We start from the raw sequence: 19,874 nt of genomic DNA, 5'->3' as shown, positions 1-19,874 counted from the left end.
AAATTTAAGGTGGAGATAGGCAGATTTTTAACTAGTAATGGGTTGAAGGGTTAGGGAGAACGGGCTGATAGTGGAACAGAAGCCGAGGTGAGATCCGCCATGATCGTATTGAATGGTAGCACAGTGGGTAGACTTGCTGCCAACAAGGGGCAATTTAGCGTGTTCAATCCACCTACCCTGCACATCTTTGCGTTGTGGGGGCGAAACCCAAGCAAACACGGGGAGAATGTGCAAACTCCACATGGATAGTGACCCAGAGCCGGGATCAAACCTGGGACCTTGGCGCCATGAGGCAGTGTGGAGTTTGCACTTTCTCCCCCTGTCTGCGTGGGTTTCCTCCGGATGCTCCGGTTTCCTCCCACTGGTCACGAAAGACGTGCTGTTAGGTCATTTGGACATTCTGAATTCTCCCTCTGTGTACCCAAACAGGTGGCCCTCTTTATTAATGTCACAAGTAGGCTTACATTAACACTACAATGAAGTTACTGTGAAAAGCCCCTAGTCACCACATTCCGGCACCTGTTTGGGTACACAGAGGGAGAATTCAGAATGTCCAAATGACCTAACAGTACGTCTTTCGTGACCTGTGGGAGGAAACCGGAGCATCCGGAGGAAACCCACGCAGACAGGGGGAGAAAGTGCAAACTCCACACTGCCTCATGGCGCCAAGGTCCCAGGTTTGATCCCGGCTCTGGGTCACTGTCCATGTGGAGTTTGCACATTCTCCCCGTGTTTGCTTGGGTTTCGCCCCCACAACCCAAAGATGTGCAGGGTAGGTGGATTGAACACGCTAAATTGCCCCTTTATTGGAAAAAAAATTAATTGGGTACGCTAAATTTAAAAAAAAGACTTGCTGCCAACAGCTCCAGGGACCCGGGTTCAATTCCAGCCTCGGGTGACTATCTGTGTGGAGTTTGCACATTCTCCCCGTGTCTGCGTGGGTTTCCTCCGGATGCTCCGGTTTCCTCCCACAAGTCACAAAAGACGTGCTGTTAGGTCATTTGGACATTCTGAATTCTCCCCCAGATTACCTGAACTGGTGCCGGAATGTGGTGACTAGGAGCTTTTCAAAGTAACTTCATTGCAGTGTTGATGTAAGCCTACTTGTGACAATAATAAAGATTATTATTATCCCTGCAACCCACTATCCCGCCTAACCTTTTGGAAACAAAGGCGCAATTTATCATGGTCAATCCAGCTAACCTGCACAACTTTGAACTGTGGGAGGAAACCGGAGCACCTGGAGGAAACCCATGCAGACACGGGGAGATCGTGCAGACTCCACACAGATAGTCACCCGAGGCTGAAATTGAACTCAGGTCCCTGGAGCTGTAAGGAAGCAGTGCTAACCACTGTGCCAACATTCAGTACGATCTTGGCGGATCTCACCTCAGCTTCTATTCCACTACCCGGCCCATTCTCCCTAACCCTTCAACCCATTATTAATTAAAAGTCTGCCTATCTCAAATTTACTCTGTCCCCGAATCCACCGCAATCTGGGGGAGTGAATTCCACAGATTCACGACCCTTTAGGGGAAATAATTTCTCCTCATCTCTGTCTTAAATCTGCTGCCCCTCAGCTAAAACTCAAGGGTTTGAATAAGACGCTAAAGACTGTGGGGGATGAGAATATTGATCCGTCCAGGTCTTTTCCCCCTCCCTTCCCTTCCCTTCCCTTCCCGCGACAGTGACCCAAGCCGGGAATCAAACCTGGGACCCTGGTGCTGTGAAGTAACAGTGCTAACCACAGAGGCATTTAGAACATAGAACATAGAACAGTACAGCACAGAACAGGCCCTTCGGCCCTCGATGTTGTGCCGAGCAATGATCACCCTACTCAAACCCACGTATCCACCCTATACCCGTAACCCAACAATTCCCCCATTAACCTTACACTACGGGCAATTTAGCATAGCCAATCCACCTAACCCGCACATCTTTGGACTGTGGGAGGAAACCGGAGCACCCGGAGGAAACCCACGCACACACGGGGAGGATGTGCAGACTCCACACAGACAGTGACCCAGCCGGGAATCGAACCTGGGACCCTGGAGCTGTGAAGCATTGATGCTAACCACCATGCTACCGTGAGGCCCCTTTGATAGGGTGGAGGTGTGGCCTTAAGCAGGGTGCTCTTTCCAAGGACCGGTGCAGAATCGATGGGCTGAATGGCCTCCTTCTGCACTGCAAAGATTCTATGATTTTATTCTATGAATGGTGGAGTGGGCTCGAGGGGCTGAATTGCTTAATCCTGCTCCTAGTTCTGATGAATGAGCCAAGCAAGGCACAGTCAGACACCTCTGTCTTTGCAATATACCAAATGTTGCTTGATGGTACAGATAATCGAGATATTTCTACCAGGTCACTGCGCACCATCACTATGCATGGTCCCTCGTTTGTCTCATAATCTAGACACCTTTTTTTTAGTATGGTTTCCAGATCTACCTCAAACAGAACACGATGTAGCATTGACTCTGACAAAGAGGTAAGTTCTTGAAATATTAACTCTGTTTCTGTTCTATTCGATTTGGCAGACCTACTGAGTTTTTCCAGCATCCTCTGTTCTTGTGTAGAATGCTCTCAATATGGGGATGGCCACATCGCCAATGTTAACTGGGCACTAAGGTTGGTTTACCTTCCTCATTTTGATGCGATTATTGCACCATTCAAATCTGCTAGGTGAAGGCATTTAAAATTGCTCTCTTGGATCCTTTGGGATTACAAGTGCAGCCAGCAGAGGGCAAAGTTTGCCATTGGCTGTATTCCACTCAGGTAAAAGGAACCAGGACATGAATCAAAGGGAATCACAGATTGATGCACTATCAATTACGACGCGACGAGAGTAGAGAGTAATCGAGGCTTTATTACCCAGAGATGTGGAGCCTTCTGCAGCTGCTGCCGAAATGGCTATAGCTCGGTGAGCACATACATTTATACTCCACCTACTGGGCGGAGCCAGCAGGCAGGGATCTACCGCCGTACCTGTAGTACGGAGCCTTACCGTATTACCTCTCATAAACGTATTATACAAACAGTGGTGAATACCACACAGATTCAAATCCCGGTTTGTAGTCAGTTGGCTGATTTGACCCTGGCCAGTTGTTGATTCACTTGGTCATTGTGCCACTGCCAGTGTTTCCCCTTTTGAGTGTTGTCTAGTGTCCCGTGTGCCAGATTTCTTCAGATTGCAGCTGACTAACCGGCAATGCTGTCTGGATTCCCACTTGGGTGTAGCATTGGTGGTCTGCCATTGTCCATGTGACCACTCCCAACAACAGCTTGGACTTATATAAACCAATTTCAATTGAGAAAAAAGTCCCAATGTGTTTTACAGATTTATGCTGAGTTGAAGGATATTAATGGCATGACAAAAGAGATTGGTTTAAGATCTGAAGGATTATCAAAAGATTGAGGGGGAATTGGAATCTAAGTGTTGTCTGAAAATTTGAAATTTGAGCCACTGTGGGACCAGCAGCAATGAAGAGGGATGAAATGTGAGCAGGATGTTGGTGTGCCTGGAATGCAGGCGGCTGAGATTTTGAGGAGGTGAGGTTTATTGAGGCTGGGAGACAATGGTGACAGAGTGATCATGTCACTGGACTAGTAATCCAGTGGCTAAACCCTTGGGAGATGACTTCAAATCCCACCATGGCAGCTGGTGGAATTTAAATTCAACGAATAAATATTGAAAGCTAGTCTCAGTAATGATGACCATGAATAGCATGTCCCTTTAGAGAAGGAAATCTGTTGTCCTTGGCCTACGAATTTATGAAATAGGAGCTGAAGTAGGCCATTTGGCCTGCTCCACCATTCAATGAGATCATGCCTGATCTGTCTATATTGATGTCCGCATTCTCCTCTACCACTAATAACCTTTGATTCCCTTGTCCAACAAGAATCTGTCTACCTCCACCTTAAAACTGTTCAGTGATCCATTTCCATCACCGTCTAAATCACAGAGTTCCAAACTCACTCATTCCTCTGAGAGAAAAAAATTCTCACATCTGTCATAAAAGGGCGACCCCCAGAATTTTAAAATAGTGTCCCCTAGTCCTGGACTCACCAAGAATAGGAAACATCATTTCCGTGTCTACCTTGTCAATAAAGCTGAGGGCGTTTTTTTAAAATTTAAATTGCCCATTTGTTACGTTTTTGGAATTAAGGGGCAATTTAGCGTGGCCAATCCACCTACCCTGCACATTTTTGGGTTGTGGGGGTGAGACCCACGCAGATGTGGGGAGAATGTGCAAACTCCATAAGGACAGTGACCCATTAGCCTTCTTGATTACATGCTGTACCTTGAAGCTAACATTTTGTGACTTGTGCACAAGAATACCCAGATTCCTCTGCAGTTGTTCTCCATTTAAGTAATACTCTTTTTATGTTTTATTCTTCCTGCCAAAGTGAACAATTTCTCATTTTCCCCACATTATTCTTCATCTGCCAGATTTTTTGCCCGCTCACATATGTTTTCTTCACAACGTACTTTCCTACCCACCTTTGTGTCATCTGCAAAATTTAGCGACCTTGCCTTTGCTCCCCTCATCTAAGTTATTGATGTAAATTGTAAAAGTTGAGGCCCCAGCACAGACCCCTGCGGGACTCCGTCAATGAGACAAATATCCATTTATACATACTCGCCGTTTTCTGCCAGTCAGACAATGTTTAATCCAGGCTAATACTTTACCTCCTGTACCATGGGCTTTTATTTCTTTGCAATAGCCTTTAACGTGGCACCTTATTAAATGTTTTCTGGAAATCCAAGTACAGTGTGTCTATCTGTGATTCTAAACCCTCAGCTATGTGGCTGTCTCTTAACCACCCTCAGAAATTGTCCAGTAAACCACTCATTTTATGAGTAATTCAGGATGGGCCAGCGATGCCCACACCCCATGGAAGAGTAAAAGATGAGGCTTTCAGTGAAAGGTGACATGCAATGAAGGTGGAAGCAGATAGTCTTTATCAAGGAACTGTAACCAACCTAAGGTTGAAGAGGACACTGAAGTTGCAAATAGGCTGCTTCAGCCTACGGCATTGGGCTGAAATTTATTCTGGTGTCGGGAGTCTTGAAGATGGGTCAGAAAGCTGGAGACAACCCCAGGCGGCACGGTAACACAGTGGGTAGCTCTTATGCTTCACTGCTGCAGGATCCCAGGTTCGATTCCCGACTTGGGGTGTGGAGTCTGCCCGTCCTCCCTGTGTCCGTGTGGGATTCCTCCAGGTGCTCCAATTTCCTCATACAAGTCCCGAAAGAAGTGCTGTTAGGTGGATTGGATATTCTGAATTCTCCCTCTGTGTACCGACTAGGCGCCGGAATGTGGCGATTAGGGGCTTTTCACAGTAACTTCATTGCAGTGTTAATGTAAGCCTACTTATGACAATAAAGGTTATTATTATTGAATGATTGTGAGACACTGCTACATTTTATGGAGGCCATGCAACAAATTAGATATTGTTGGGGCTGCCATCCTTCTAAAGGACGTAACCTGCCCCAAGATTCTGGCTTGGGCTGACAAGTGGTAAGTACCATTTGTGCCTCGCAAAATCCACCTCTAACAAGGGAGGGAGAATCCAACCATCTCCCCTTGACATTCAATGATATTGCCATCGCTGAATACCCCACTATCTACATTCTGGGGCTCACCATTGACCACGAACTGAACCAACTATCGAAATACTGTGGTTACAAGAGCAGGTCAGAGGCTTTGAATTCTGTGGAGAGTAACTCACCTCCTGACTCCCCAAAGCCTGTCTACTATCTACAGGGTAAAAGTCAGGAATGTGATGCAACACACTACAGTTGCCTGGATGAGTGCAGCTCCAACAACACTCAAGAAGGAGGGCACTATCCAGGACAAAGCAGCCCATGTGATTGGCACCTCACATACCACCACCTTTAACATCTACTCCCTCCTCCACTAACGCACAGTGGTAGCAGGGTGTAGCATCTACAAGATGCACTTAACAAAGCTCCTCCTGACAGCAGCTTCCAAACCTGTGACCTCTACCACCTAGAAGGACGAGGGCAGCAGATGGGAAAACCACCAGCAGCATGTTACCCTCCAAGAAGCACACCGTCCTGTCTTGGAACTATACCATCATTCCTTCACTGCCGCTGGGTCAAAATCTTGGAGCTCTCTCCCTAACAGCACTATCGGTGTACTTACTTCAACGGTTCAAGAAGCTGGCTCACTAACACCTTCTCAAGGGCAATTAGGAGTGGGCAATACGAATGCTGGCCTGGCCAGTGATGCGTGCATCTCCTGAAAAGAATAAAAAAAAGTGAATGTAAATTTAATGCTGGCAACATGCTAATAGATGAGCCATACTAATCAAGAAGGCTGTGGGTTCAATCAATCTACACACTGCATTACTTAACCTGCACTGGATGTGGCATCAGCTCCCTTAGATTAGGGAAGGACATTGTTCAGCCAGGATTCCTGCTCATAGCTAGCCAAATACTCCAGGAATTTGGCTAAGCTGTTCTCTCCATTGGTGAAGCTTCCAACACTCGCTTTCTTGTATCGCGCGCAAATGGTAGCAGACGGTGGCTGATGCCTGTGTAACCAGATGGCAGCTTTAAGCGAATACCCTCAAGGAAAGGAAGGAAAGGAGAGAATTGAAGGGAGGAAGGGAATATGCTGCAAATGGATGGTCTGTTTTTTTGAGCAGAGGCTGGGTGTGCATGGTGCATTCTGATTGCTTATTACAGATTACATTAAATCACCCCAGTACTTTGCTGGCCTGTGATAGAAACGGAATTGTGCTATATAGTTGAGAATACTGTGATGTTTCACAATGAAGATAGGATACTCTGGTTACCTGTGTACTCCCATGAGGTAGGATAGTCTAGTTACCTGTGTACCCTCATGAGATAAGATACCCTGGTTACCTGTGTACTCCCGTGAGATAGGATACTCTGCTTACCCATGTACCTCAATGAGCTCTAACTTTTAAAAGTCAGCAATTTTATTAGACTAAGTGAGGGAGCTTTGCCATGATACCAAAGCCAGACTGAGTCTTGATAGGTGGCTGTTTATCTGTATATTGGTCCCAATGACTTTCAACCTTCTAATTTTTAGCATATCATAAGAACATAAGAATTTGGAGCAGGAATAGGCCATCTGACCCCTCGAGCCTGCTCCGCCATTCAATGAGGTCATGGCTGATCTTTTGTGGACTCAGCTCCACTTTCCCGCCTGAACACCATAACCCTTTATTCCTTTATTCTTTATCTTTGAACCATTCAATGAAGGAGCCTCGACTGCTTCACTGGGCAGGGAATTCCATAGATTCACAACACTTTGGGTGAAGAAGTTCCTCCTGAGTTCAGTACTAAATCTACTTCCCCTTATTTTGAGGCTATGCCCCCTAGTCCTGCTTTCACTCACCAGTGGAAACAACCTCCCCACATCTATCCTATCTATTCCCTTCATAATTTTATATGTTTCTATAAGATCCCCCCCGGATCCTTCTAAATTCCAATTAGTACAGTCCCAGTCTAGTCAACCTCTCCTCGTAATCCTCCCCTGATGGAACCATCAATTCACCAGACACGTGCTTTCCGATATGAACAGTGGTTTTAATCTACTTACTACAGAGCCAGCCTGTTACCCGTTGATGAACTCTCGGTGAACTGCAGGCTGACTCTGGACAAGGGTATTTATACAGCAGCACAAGGGGGAGGAGTCATGGGCGGAGCCAAGGGTGGAGCCCCGTACAAACTCCTGAGCATTCCCAGAGCTACTCCCCCTAGTGGTCGGATATCGCTACTGCGCTTACAAAGATACAGTATGAATTACCAAGTTACATTCACCAAATCCCCCTCAACTCTTGGGGTTAACTGAGTGAATCTCCTCTGAACACCCTCCAGTGCCAGTACGTCCTTTCTCAGGTAAGGAGACCAAAACTGAACACCATATTCCAGGTGTGGCCTCACTAACACCTTATACAGTTGCAGCATAACCTCCCTAGTCTTAAACTCTATCCCTCTAGCAATAAAGGACAAAACTCCATTTGTCTTCTTAATATAAATTGTAACAAAACAACTCCATCCTGGGTAAATTTTCCATTGCATTAAAAACGAACAGCCATAATTTGGGATCACTGTTACTTCATAACCTTCATCCAATATATTCATAGCTGCAGTAGGTTGGGAGTCAAATAAGCAACTCTCCCTTCCTGGGTTCAGAACCGTAGCATTGTGGATAGCACAATCGCTTCACAGCTCCAGGGTCCCAGGTTCGATTCCGGCTTGGGTCACTGTCTGTGCGGAGCCTGCACATCCTTCCCGTGTTTGCGTGGGTTTCCTCCGGGTGCTCCGGTTTCTTCCCACAGTCCAAAGATGTGCAGGTTAGGTGGATTGGCCATGATAAATTGCCCTTAGTGTCCAAAATTGCCCTCAGTGTTGGGTGGGGTTACTGGGTTATGGGGATAGGGTGGAGTTGTTGACCTTGGGTAGGGTGCTCTTTCCAAGAGCCGGTGCAGACTCGATGGGCTGAATGGCCTCCTTCTGCACTGTAAATTCTAGGATAAACCGTTCAGCTTCATTTCCGAGATACTCTTCAAACGTTGAAGAAGTCACCCATTGAAAGTGCAACATATAAATGATCGGATCCTTTATGGGCAGGATAGTGTCCAAAGGTTTAGGACAAAATTGTAATTTATATAATTCACTTCCTCCAATTTCACACATGTGCCGTACTCCATATATTGTACATTTAATTTGATTGTGTCAGAAGAATAGAGCAGCATGATTTTAGAGGTTTACCCAAATGTACGTATTCAGTGTTGATTTCCCTGTTAATTATCGGTTTGAGTATGCTGAAGGATTTGAATTCCACTGGTAAATCTAGAGAAATTCCTTGTGCCTTTTAACTTGCTGTGTGACTCTTTGTTTAAAAAACCTGCCTGGTCCAATAAATTCAATTTCAGATCTTTTCTACACTTCGGCACTAAAATTTATTTTAAATCTGCGTTATGAAGATCAGTCAACGAGACATGAAATCCTCATTGTGTGGAGAGAATTTGAATTGCTGGCTTCTGACCTCCAGGGTTATTAGACAGTGATTTGATACTTCATCTGTCAGAATTTCTGTGAGTGCCAAGACGGCACGAGACGGCAATATCCTTTTAAAATCCGACTGCCGCAGACTGCACGAGCAGACTAGAGCTCCCTCAGCGAAGTTTATTTTGAAAGTTGGGGAAGAAGGAAATGACATTCAACCAAGTAGTAGCAGTGGGGCCTCTGATGTGTGGAGAATATTGAAGGAATGTTAAGCTGAATGCAGCAGACGGTAATAACCCAAGAACTGGGCTTGTAACACTGTACACTCTAGACTCACCATAAAAGCAACTGCCACCTCTACATTTTATAATGTGCATAAGAGCTAAACCAGAACTATTTACAGAGCACCGCTGTCTAGGACTAATTTGATGATTTTTAGAACAAGTATGGGCATGATGGATCGAATGGTCTGCTACCATGCTGCAGGTTTTTGGTCATTTTGACCTAATCTGCATAGCAACAAACCTAGAGGTTGGGACTGGTCACTCGTTTTACAACCCATCCAGTTTTATTTTCCGTCTATCTAATTGTGCCTCCTACCATACAGGTAAGGTTGAGATTTTCTCCCCACCTATCCGAATGGATTTTTCACGAGTATGGTTTATAACATTCTAAAACAATGACTGCACAGCAGAACCACACAACTAACTAAAAGTATGCACCCTTGAATGAGGAGAAGGTTGAGCTGACCTCTTTATTCATAGAATTTACAGTGCAGAAGGAGGCCATTCTGCCCATTGATTCTGCACCGGCCCTTGGAAAGAGCACCCTAATTCAACCCTACGCCTCCACCCCATCCCCTTTATCCCCGTAACCCAGTAGCCCCATCCAACCTTTTTGGACACTCAGGGCAATTTAGCCTGGCCAATCCAACTAACCTGCACATCTTTGAACTGTGGGAGGAACCGGAGCACCCGGAGGAAACCCACGCAGATACAGGGAGAACGGGCAGACGCCGCACAGACAGTGACCCAAGCCGGGAATCGAACCTTGGACCCTGGAGCTGTGACGCAACTCTGCTAACCACTGGGCTACCGTGCTGCTCATACATAACTTCTGCTGGTACAGGAATTGAACCCAAGCTGTTGGGCTTATTCTACCTCACAAACCAGCTGTCCAGCCAACTGAGCTAAACCAGCTCCCAATTGATGTCTTTAAAATTACAGGGGGGGTTTTATAAATAGATGGGCAGCGCGGTGGGCAGTACAGCTGCCTCACAGCGCAAGGGTCCCGAATTCAATTCCAACCTTGGGTGACTGTGCGGAGTCTGCACGTTCTCCCCGAGTCTGCGTGGGTTTCATCCGGGTGTTCCAGTTTCCTCCCACAGTCCAAAGATGTGCAGGTTAGGTGGATGAGCCGTGCTAAATTGCCCCTGTGTCCAGGGATGTGCAGTCAGATGGGGATAACACGAAAGAATGGACCTAGGCAGGGTGCTCTTTAAAAAGGAGGGTGCAAACTCGATGGGCCGAATGGCCTCTTACTGCACTGTAGAGATGCTATGATTCGATGTGTAGGACATGTTTCCACTTGTGGGGGGACAGAAATTAGGGACTGTAAATATAAAATAAAGACTAATAAATCCTGTATGGAATCAGGAGAAACTTAAGGGCAGGATTGCCCAGCTGGGTGTTTCTCGGTGACAGGAGGCGCTGCGCCATTCGCTGGTGGCAGGAGTCGCTGTTCCTGCCGCTGTTAATGGGAATTCCCATTGAAGCCACCCCAAGCCGCCAGGAAACCCACAGTGGGGGTGGGGGGACGGGGGGCGGGGGGGGGGGGGGGGGGGGGGGGGGCAGAGAATTCCCACCACCAGCGAATGGCCGGAGAATCGGAGAATCCCGGCCTATATTTCCCAAGAGCGGTAGAACACGGAGTTGCTACAACAGGAAGTTGTTGAGGAGAATAGTATTGACGCATTTAAAAGGAAGCTGGATAAATACTTTCAAGGAGAAGAGGTATAACGGGTAAGTCGTAACGATTAGACAAACTAGGTAGGCTTGTGTGGAGGAATAAGCACCACTACCGAACAGTTGGGCTGAATGGTCAGTGTCTGTTCGGTGGACTCTCTGTAATTCTGTATCAGTTATACATTTTGGAAAGATTCCTTCCTCTGAGCCCACCACCGTGGAATGTTTTCCGGTCCCGCCGATGTCCACAATGTTTTGCGTGGCTCGTCCATCCGCCCCCCATGGACGGGGGGTCACCTTCGGCAGGAACCAGAAGATGCCAACAGTGGGAAAGGCTGTAAAATACAGCCCGATTGTATTTAATCCACTGAAGGTTGCTTTTGCATTGTGTTCCCTGCCACAAACCAAATATTCCAACTGAATAATTATCTCATTATACTGGCTTTGTTAAATATCCATTGGATGGGATGTTATGCTCTCCCGGTGGCGTGTTTTGCAGCCGCCATTAGCCGGCAGGCGCATCTTCTGGTCCCACAAATGTCAGGCATTTTTCCTATGGCTTGCATCCACCACGGGAGGCAGGGGCGTGGCCTTTGGCGGGTCTGATCCGACGGTGGAAGAGCCCAAAACTTTCAGCCATTGATTCATTTACCTAGAGTGATATTTTTACGGACCAGAAAAGTGCTGTTTCGTAGAATCCTCCTCCTCCACGTACCATGCCCTCAGGGCGCGTTGACAACCATGGGATTCAATTGGATTGGTCCATGATTATTCTTGGCAAATTACTGCAGCATTCTGTCATTGCCTTCTGCAGTATGGCTGCCCAGAAAACACTGTCACTCCTTCGACCTCCCACCAAGCATTTTGGAGGGATGTACCCACAGATACTCAATCTGATTGGCCACATTATGAACGTTATCAAGTGCTGAAGTGGGACTTGATCCCAGAGCTTTTCGCCCAGAGATGGAGACACCACCCATTACACCACAAGACCATCTAAATTTCACATAAAATGTCTGCCCATAGTAAAGTCTTCTGTCCTATTGTAATTGAATATTTGTCCTAACAATGATTTGAAACCCCATTAGCTGTTTCTATTTGGTCTCTGTGTTACTTGGTTAAAACTCTTTTGTTGAAAGAAAGAAAACCTATTTTCTCCAGTTCTTGAGGTTCTTTGATTTTGTGGTATCTAGCTCTGTGCATACGATCCAACATAAATTGTTTGTTTACATTTCATAGAATCTCCGAAAAGTTACAGTACAGAAGGCCTCACGGGCCTCACGGTAGCATGGTGGTTAGCATCAATGCTTCACAGCTCCAGGGTCCCAGGTTCGATTCCCGGCTGGATCACTGTCTGTGTGGAGTCTGCACGTCCTCCCCGGGTGCTCCGGTTTCCTCCCACAGTCCAAAGATGTGCGGGTTAGGTGGATTGGCCATGCTAAATTGCCCGTATTGTAAGGTTAATGGGGGGGATTGTTGGGTTACGGGTATACGGGTTACGTGGGTTTAAGTAGGGTGATCATTGCTCGGCACAACATCGAGGGCCGAAGGGCCTGTTCTGTGCTGTACTGTTCTATGTTCTAAGGAGGCCATTGGGCCTATCACGATGTCCATGTCAGCTCTTTTACAAGAGCAACTCGTCTATTCCCACTCCTCATCCCATTATCTGGAGCTCTGTAATTTTCCTTTCTCTTCAGACGCTTTCCCCTTTGGAAAGCCCAATTTCATCAGCTTCCACTGCACTCCAAACCTGAACCACTTTATGCATTGAAAACAATTTCCTCACAGCATCATTTTCATTTGCCAACCATTTTAAATCAGTGTCCTCTGGTGCTCCACCAAATGGAACACTTTCTCCCTTTTCAATCTGTTTAGACTTCTCATGATTTTGAACACTTCTATCAGATCTCCTCTCAACCTTCTGTTCTGTAACGAGAACAACTCCAAATAATATTTGCGTCCAAGCATCTGAACAACCTCGATCATGTCCCTTTCAATTTACCTTCTGAATCCATCATCATATCTGACTCTTGCACTCATTTCGAAGCATATCATCACTCAATATTTGTGTTGGCAGTATCTAGAATTCTACACAGGATCCTAAAGTGGATTTACCAATGCTTGAAAGTGTGTCAACAATAAAATGGGTCCACAAGATGATGTGCGGTACAATTTGTCTTTATGCAAATTCTCAGGCCTGGAGTTTCCCCTTGGGTGCAACCAACAATCAAGGTGCAAATTCTGCCCAAAATTGCTTTAGGTTTGAGAAGAGTTCATTTTCCTTTTAGAACATAGAACAGTACAGCACAGAACAGGCCCTTCGGCCCTCAATGTTGTGCCGAGCCATGATCACCCTACTCAAACCCACGTATCCACCCTATACCCGTAACCCAACAACCCCCCCCTTAACCTTACTTTTATTAGGACACTACGGGCAATTTAGCATGGCCAAGCCACCTAACCCGCACATCTTTGGACTGTGGGAGGAAACCGGAGCACCCGGAGGAAACCCACGCAAACAGGGGGAGGACGTGCAGACTCCACACAGACAGTGACCCAGCCGGGAATCGAACCTGGGACCCTGGAGCTGTGAAGCATTTATGCTAACCATCATGCTACCCTGCTGCCCCTTTTGTTCCCACTCAAACTAATTGGCATATTGCCAAAGGTAAAATCTGTCACCAATCAACAGATTTGGTTAGCATCTAAGTATGTGATTTTTTTTTTCTAAATTCTGTTGATTTATTCCTTGATATATTTAAGTGCTAACTGGGTTCATTTTTGATGAACACAAGGCAAAATAGGTGTATCGCAAAGGGAACATTTTAAATCCATTTGTCTCAGCTGTCACCTATGAGTAACCCAATTGTTGTTTTCTGTATTCATGCATGGGATGTGGACGGTGCTGGTTGGGTCAGCATTTGTTGCCCATCCCTGAGGGCATTTTAAGAGTCAACCACCTTGCCGTGGAGTCATATGTAGGCCAGATCAGGATGGCAGATTTTCTTCCCTGAAGGACGTTTGTGAACCAGATGGGTTTTTAGAACATTAGACATTTTTTTTAGACTTTTAATTCCAGATTTTTATTGAATTCAAATTCCACCAACTGCCATGGTGGGATCTGAACCCGGGTCCCCAGAGATTACCCTGCGTCTCTGGATTACCAAACCAGTGACAATACCGCTACGCCGCTGCCTCCCCAGTTTAGTAACTCACGTGATGGGCTGGATTCTCCGGTCCCCCAGCTGAGTATTTGTTGGCAGCACGCCGTTCGCTGGTGGCGGGATTCGATCTTTCCGCTGCTTGTCAATGGGATTTCCCATTGAAACCACCCCACGCTGCCAGGAAACCCCTGGGGTGGGGTGCACTGCCAGCGGGAAAAGTGAATCGCAATGGCTGGAGAAGTCCAGCCAATTTATTTTCAACAATCCCTGAGGCGTATGGTTGTCAGTTTATTATGACACTTTCAAAAGAATCTAAACTTTTTGGACACATGACTACTCGTCTTCTAGCACCAAGAAACGTTTCATTTTAAAAGCCTCCTCAACGACCTGCAAACGGCCAAAATTTGACAAAATCCCCAATTGATCTGAGCACATGGACAGTCTTGTGGATGGGGACATCTTCTAGCAAAATGTTTTAAAAACATTAGATTGTGGAAAGTTGATTTGTGTCAAACACGATTTGAGGTTGAGGGTCTGTGGGCGCAATTCTCCGACCCCACGCTGGGTGGGAGAATCGCGGGAGTGCCGGGCGAATCACGCCACGCCGCCCTGGCACCTCCACGCGATTCTCTCCCCCCCCCCCCCCCCCCCCCCCCCACCCCCACCCCCAAAACAGCATGTCGCATTTTGCAACAGGCTGCTCGGAGAATCGCCGGTCGCCGTTTCTAACGGCGACCGGCGATTCTCCAGCCCGGATGGGCCGAGCGGCCTGCCGAATCCGACCGGTTCACGCCGGCACCAACCACACCTGGTCACTGCCGGCGTGAACATCGCGCGACCGCTGCGTGTGTGGCCTGTGGGGGGCGGAGGGAGGATTGAGCACCAGGGGCGTGCTCAGGAGGGGTCTGGCCCGCGATCGGTGCCCACCGATCGTCGGGCCGGCGTTTCTGAAAGACGCACTCTTTTCCCTCCACCGCCCCGCAAGATCAATCCGCCATGTCTTGCGGGGCAGCGGTGGGGAAGACAGCAACCGCGCATGCGTGGGTGACGTCATTTAGGCGCCGCCGGCCGCGTCATTCTGGCCGTGCCGCTTTGACGCAAGCTTCAAGGCCAGGCGCGCGAGATTGACGTGCCGCCGCTCCTGGGGGGGGGGGGGGAGGAGAATAGGGGGCGAGGAGCGGCCTCCGACGCTGGAGTGAAACACTCCGGGTTTCACTCCGGCGTCGGCACTTTGTCTCCCTTTGGGAGAATTTCGCCCTGTGATTTTGTTGTCTTGCATTGCTTTGGCTGATTTTAGGCGAATTGCTCTGAAACAAAAAACTTAACAGAAACGCCTGCCTGTTGTAATGAACAGGTTTGTGATAGCTGCCCAAATTATACATTTTCCTTGACTATTAATGGGTGATATTTAACATGGAGCATAGGAAAGTACAGAACTGAAGAAAATCTACACAATCCCTCTGGAGTGTACCAACACAGATGTGTGTTAGCCTTTTTGTTTAAGCCCAATGCATTGTGTAAAAAACACCCATCAGAACATTTTTCAGTCACTTCTGCTGCAATAAAAGTCATGGTACGTTCTAAATGATGCAACAAGCTCAGTCACTGGAATCAATTCAAGTATGTTTCTTCTTAAATAGCCTCGGGAAATTCTGAGGCGTTTAGATGGTGCAACATCCTGTAAGACATGAACATGTTTGCGCAGGAAGGAATGTGAAATGAATCGGCTATGATTTTGCCATTGAATGCCAGATTACCTCCACTGTTACAAAGTAATTTATTATTGCAATTGTTCAAGCTTCCTACCCTGTTTTTTCCTGCCTCGAAGAATCCATCAGCTGTATGAAAATTTACTTCTAAACTCTTTGCCATTTATTTTCTCCTGCTCTGATTTTCTTGGCCCAAGATTTTTAATTTGCAACCCAATGAAGAAAAGATTCCGCAAGAACCGCTCAGTCCTTTATAATCTTGCAAAGACTCAATTGATTGAATGTTTGAGGTGACATGCAATAGATGAAGAAATTCATTTTAATTCTATTAAAGCTTTGTTCCGCATCAAGTATCTTTTTCCTGACGTTAGCAACCAGAAATATATTTTTTAAAGTTGCTAGGGGCAGCCATTTTGGGACATCTGTAAAGTCGAACATTGAAATATGCAACTCTGACTGTAGAGCTGGAAGAATTTTTTTTTAAAGTCCCTTTTCTGTTTGAGTTCCACTCTCGTAAATTAGAATTATGCAGACATATTAAAATGACGGATTGGGAAAGTTTAAACAGTTACGTTGAACTAAGTATTGTGACCTTCAATATTCCCCAAGCACAGAAAGCTACAGTAACCTTCTGGGGAAAGACAGAAATCAAACAGATTTTAAAATAAACATGGAACAAAGGAATTGTATGACATTTCTCTCTGACCACCCCCCTCCCTGTAAGACATGAGTTCGAGAGAACCACAGTGACAGTAAGACACTTCACCCAGCATGACTGCTTTTACATCTAGTGTTATCAGCCACAATTAGAACTTAATCTGCTACCTTTTTCGATGCTTGCAGTGAATCACCACGCAATGAACAAGCCAATAACTTTGTTGCAAAGTTCAATGACGTGCTGTCAATGCAAAATGTCCTGACATCTTTCCTAGATTTTTGCTTACACATATGTTCCATGTACTTTCTAAACCAGACTAATACAAATGGTCAGTCCACATAGAACTGGTCTAATGCCTTCACTATTTTAATTATCTCCATTAAATCTCCCCAAAGTCAATTAATTTCTACAGTAAAAAATCTAGGTCTATAAGATTATCAAGGTTTCTAAGTACTTCCAAACTAGGTAGCTATTAATGACTCTCATCTAATTTGTTATTGACCACAATGAAAGCAAACTAAGAGTGGAGTCGGTACATGAGGCATCTACACAGTCAATCATAGGGCAGCATGGTGGCACAGTATTTAGCACTGCTGCTCCATGATGCCGAGGACCCAGTTCACACATCAACAGTTATGTGCAAGAGATGGAATAATGTGTAAGGGAGATCGTGTGTGCAAAAAATGCTGGATAAACTCCGCATCTGTGGAGAGATGAACAGAGCTAACGCTTCAAGTTCACCAGATCGAAACATGGCCAGACCTACTGAGTTTATCCTGCAATTTCTGCTTTTATTTAGGATTTGCAGCTGTAAGGGAGATGTACTTACCTGGGAAATTATAATGTATATAGTGTAATTCAAGTCATTTTGAAGAAACTTACCTGAGTTAGACTCGTGTCACTCGAGTTGACGGAAGCATTCCCAATACCGCTGTAGGCCACGGGTTAGACGAGGAGAAATCCAAAAACGCGTCAACGTGGAAACCAGACCACACAAAGACATTTTTTGGGTTTTTTACTCCGGGAAATACATCCTGATGAATTATTAGCTTTTATAATGGGCTCACATTACAGGTTGTGAAAGACTTGAATGAAACGATGATCAAGTGCTTTTCCCATTCGAAAATCAGTTCTCCATAACTCAGTCATTCAAGTGCCCATGGGCTATGCTTGTAATTGAGGGGATAGTGGAAGCTTTTGCATGTTCAGGTTAGATTGAAGGGGAGTTAAAAATTCACAGGCAGAACTGAAGGTGTCACTACAGAAACCCTTTGGAGATATTGGCCGGGATTCTCCGAGCCAATCGGAGATGACGGCAAGACTGTCCACGATGCCGGAACGTGATTCTCCGGAGACCGGAGAATCGCAGCCTGCCGCACGAGTGCAGTTGATCCAGTGCCGGTCGGGGGCCATTGAAAGAGGCCCCCGCAGTAATTCTCCGCGGTCGACTGGCCAAGTTCCCGCCAGCTTGGTTCTAACATGGTTCCACCAGGCGGGAGCTCGGACCCATGGCCGCGATGGTCGTCGTGGTGGGGGGGCAGGGGGATCAGACTTCAAGGGGGGCCTCCACGACGGCCAGACACACGATCGGGGGCCACTGATTGGCGGGCGCACACGTTCCGTGGGGTCCTACCTTCTTCCGCGCCAGCCCACTGTGTGGCTTTGCCATGTTGTGCGGCGCTGGCGCACAAGCGGCCGCCGCGCACATGCGCGGACCCAGAGCGAGCAGTTCAGAGCCACGTACAGCAGATGGAGCAGCACAGAGCACTCCAGCGCCCTGCTGGCCCCCTTTGGGCAACAGAATCGCTGGGCCAAGAGGCCCATTGATGCCGGCGTGAAACACTTCGGTGTTTACGTCGCTGTCAACACTTTGCCGCGTTTTCCGAGAATCCTGGCCATTGGCTCGAGAGTGCCCAGTGTTTGGAGCTGTTCAGGGACCAAATTGCATCATGCGTATTTCTGCCCAAATCATACAGAGCATCCAACTAACATCAACCCTGAACGTCATGCAGCCAAACACACATTAAGCAGCAGGATGGACGGCCCACCAGTACGATTTAATAAGACACACAGCTGAATTAGCTGTTGGTTTATTTCATTTGGCCGTTGCTATGATTTTACAAGGGTTCTCTGCATTCTATGGTTTTTTTCATGTTGCAAAAGTGTACAGAGAGTGTTGTGGAACGCGCTAAAGGACCTTTTTGCTGACTTCAATACTTCTGCACCATACGTGGGTGCACTAGTCGGCATTCTCCCTGCAATATGGTATTTCTGAGAGAATGAACAGAGGCCACATAGATCAAGACAAGAGGTGTGAGGATATTGTCATTGTTGATTCCAACCCCACAGCTGATCACGTCCTCAGCAATGGTGGTTCCAATAATGGCTACTACTACCACCTGCTCCATATGCTGATGTGCCTGCCCCACTAGTTAGTTCCATTTCTGCATCACCTTGTCCTACAAGAGAAGCATTTCCTTCAGTGTTGTGCAATCTGTTTTGGTGATGTGACTGTCATGGTTGAACAGCTGGCAGTGTGTGACTACTTGTAGATGACTGCATGTTTTATCTATCATGGTTTACATTGTGTGCACATTGTATGGCAAGAGATATAAATAATACTGAAGGAATCCAAAGATGAATCAGTAGAGAAAATAGACCACTGTCACATCCTTGCTTAAAGATTTGGAATGGGAATCACTACAGCAAAGGAGAGAAAAAAATTGTGTTAAGGAATTTAAAACTTACCTCGTCGAGAGCAGAGGCCGGGATTGCCAAGTCCTGGTAGATCTTGGTAATTTTGCACATTCACGGGCCGAGAGTAGGTGGTGCAAGTGCAGTTTGGCATTTCCGTAGTTCTTCGTGCCAAGGATGGATCCAGTACAACTGTGCAAACAATGCAAAAATCCAGGCCATGTGACTGGGACTGTAGCACCATAGTTGAGAAGACTTCTAGGCAGCAGACCGAGATAGGCCAGGGAGAGGTCTCAGTTATTAAGAGAGAGAGGAGCAGAGAAAAGGCTTCAAGCAGAAAAAAGACTAAGTGGTGAGGGCTCAGGAGAAGCCCAGGCAATTGAAGAAAGCAGTAGAAGGTTGGCGACTTCATGCTGTGGGCCTTTGGGGCAATTGTGTATATTTATTGCAGTAATATTATTAAAGAACCTAATTTTTGGCATCCAGACTGTGTGTCATCTAAAGTTGTAATTAAGGAGTCGTAAAAGTTTTACAAATGACATATTTCAAAAAGTGTTTGTGGTTCTTGTCCAGTGTCTCAACAAATGTTGGGGTCTGAACCAGGATCAAAGTACCTCATATAAACCCTGAATGTCAGAGTATAAGTCAGATATTGTAATCCGTTTTATCTTTTCGATC

At 46.5% G+C, this 19,874-nt stretch overlaps 1 protein-coding gene across 5 annotated transcripts in view; it reads left to right on the top strand.

The window, feature by feature from the left end:
* Positions 1-19,874, top strand: part of akna (AT-hook transcription factor) — a 204,536-nt gene that overhangs the window by 9,952 nt on the left and 174,710 nt on the right. The window lies entirely within an intron of this gene.

The sequence above is a fragment of the Scyliorhinus canicula genome, chromosome 21 (genome assembly GCF_902713615.1).
Source record: "Scyliorhinus canicula chromosome 21, sScyCan1.1, whole genome shotgun sequence".
NCBI classification, from domain to species: domain Eukaryota; kingdom Metazoa; phylum Chordata; class Chondrichthyes; order Carcharhiniformes; family Scyliorhinidae; genus Scyliorhinus; species Scyliorhinus canicula.
Note: the sequence above shows the minus strand (reverse complement) of the source record. Positions and strands in the feature narration are given on the sequence as shown.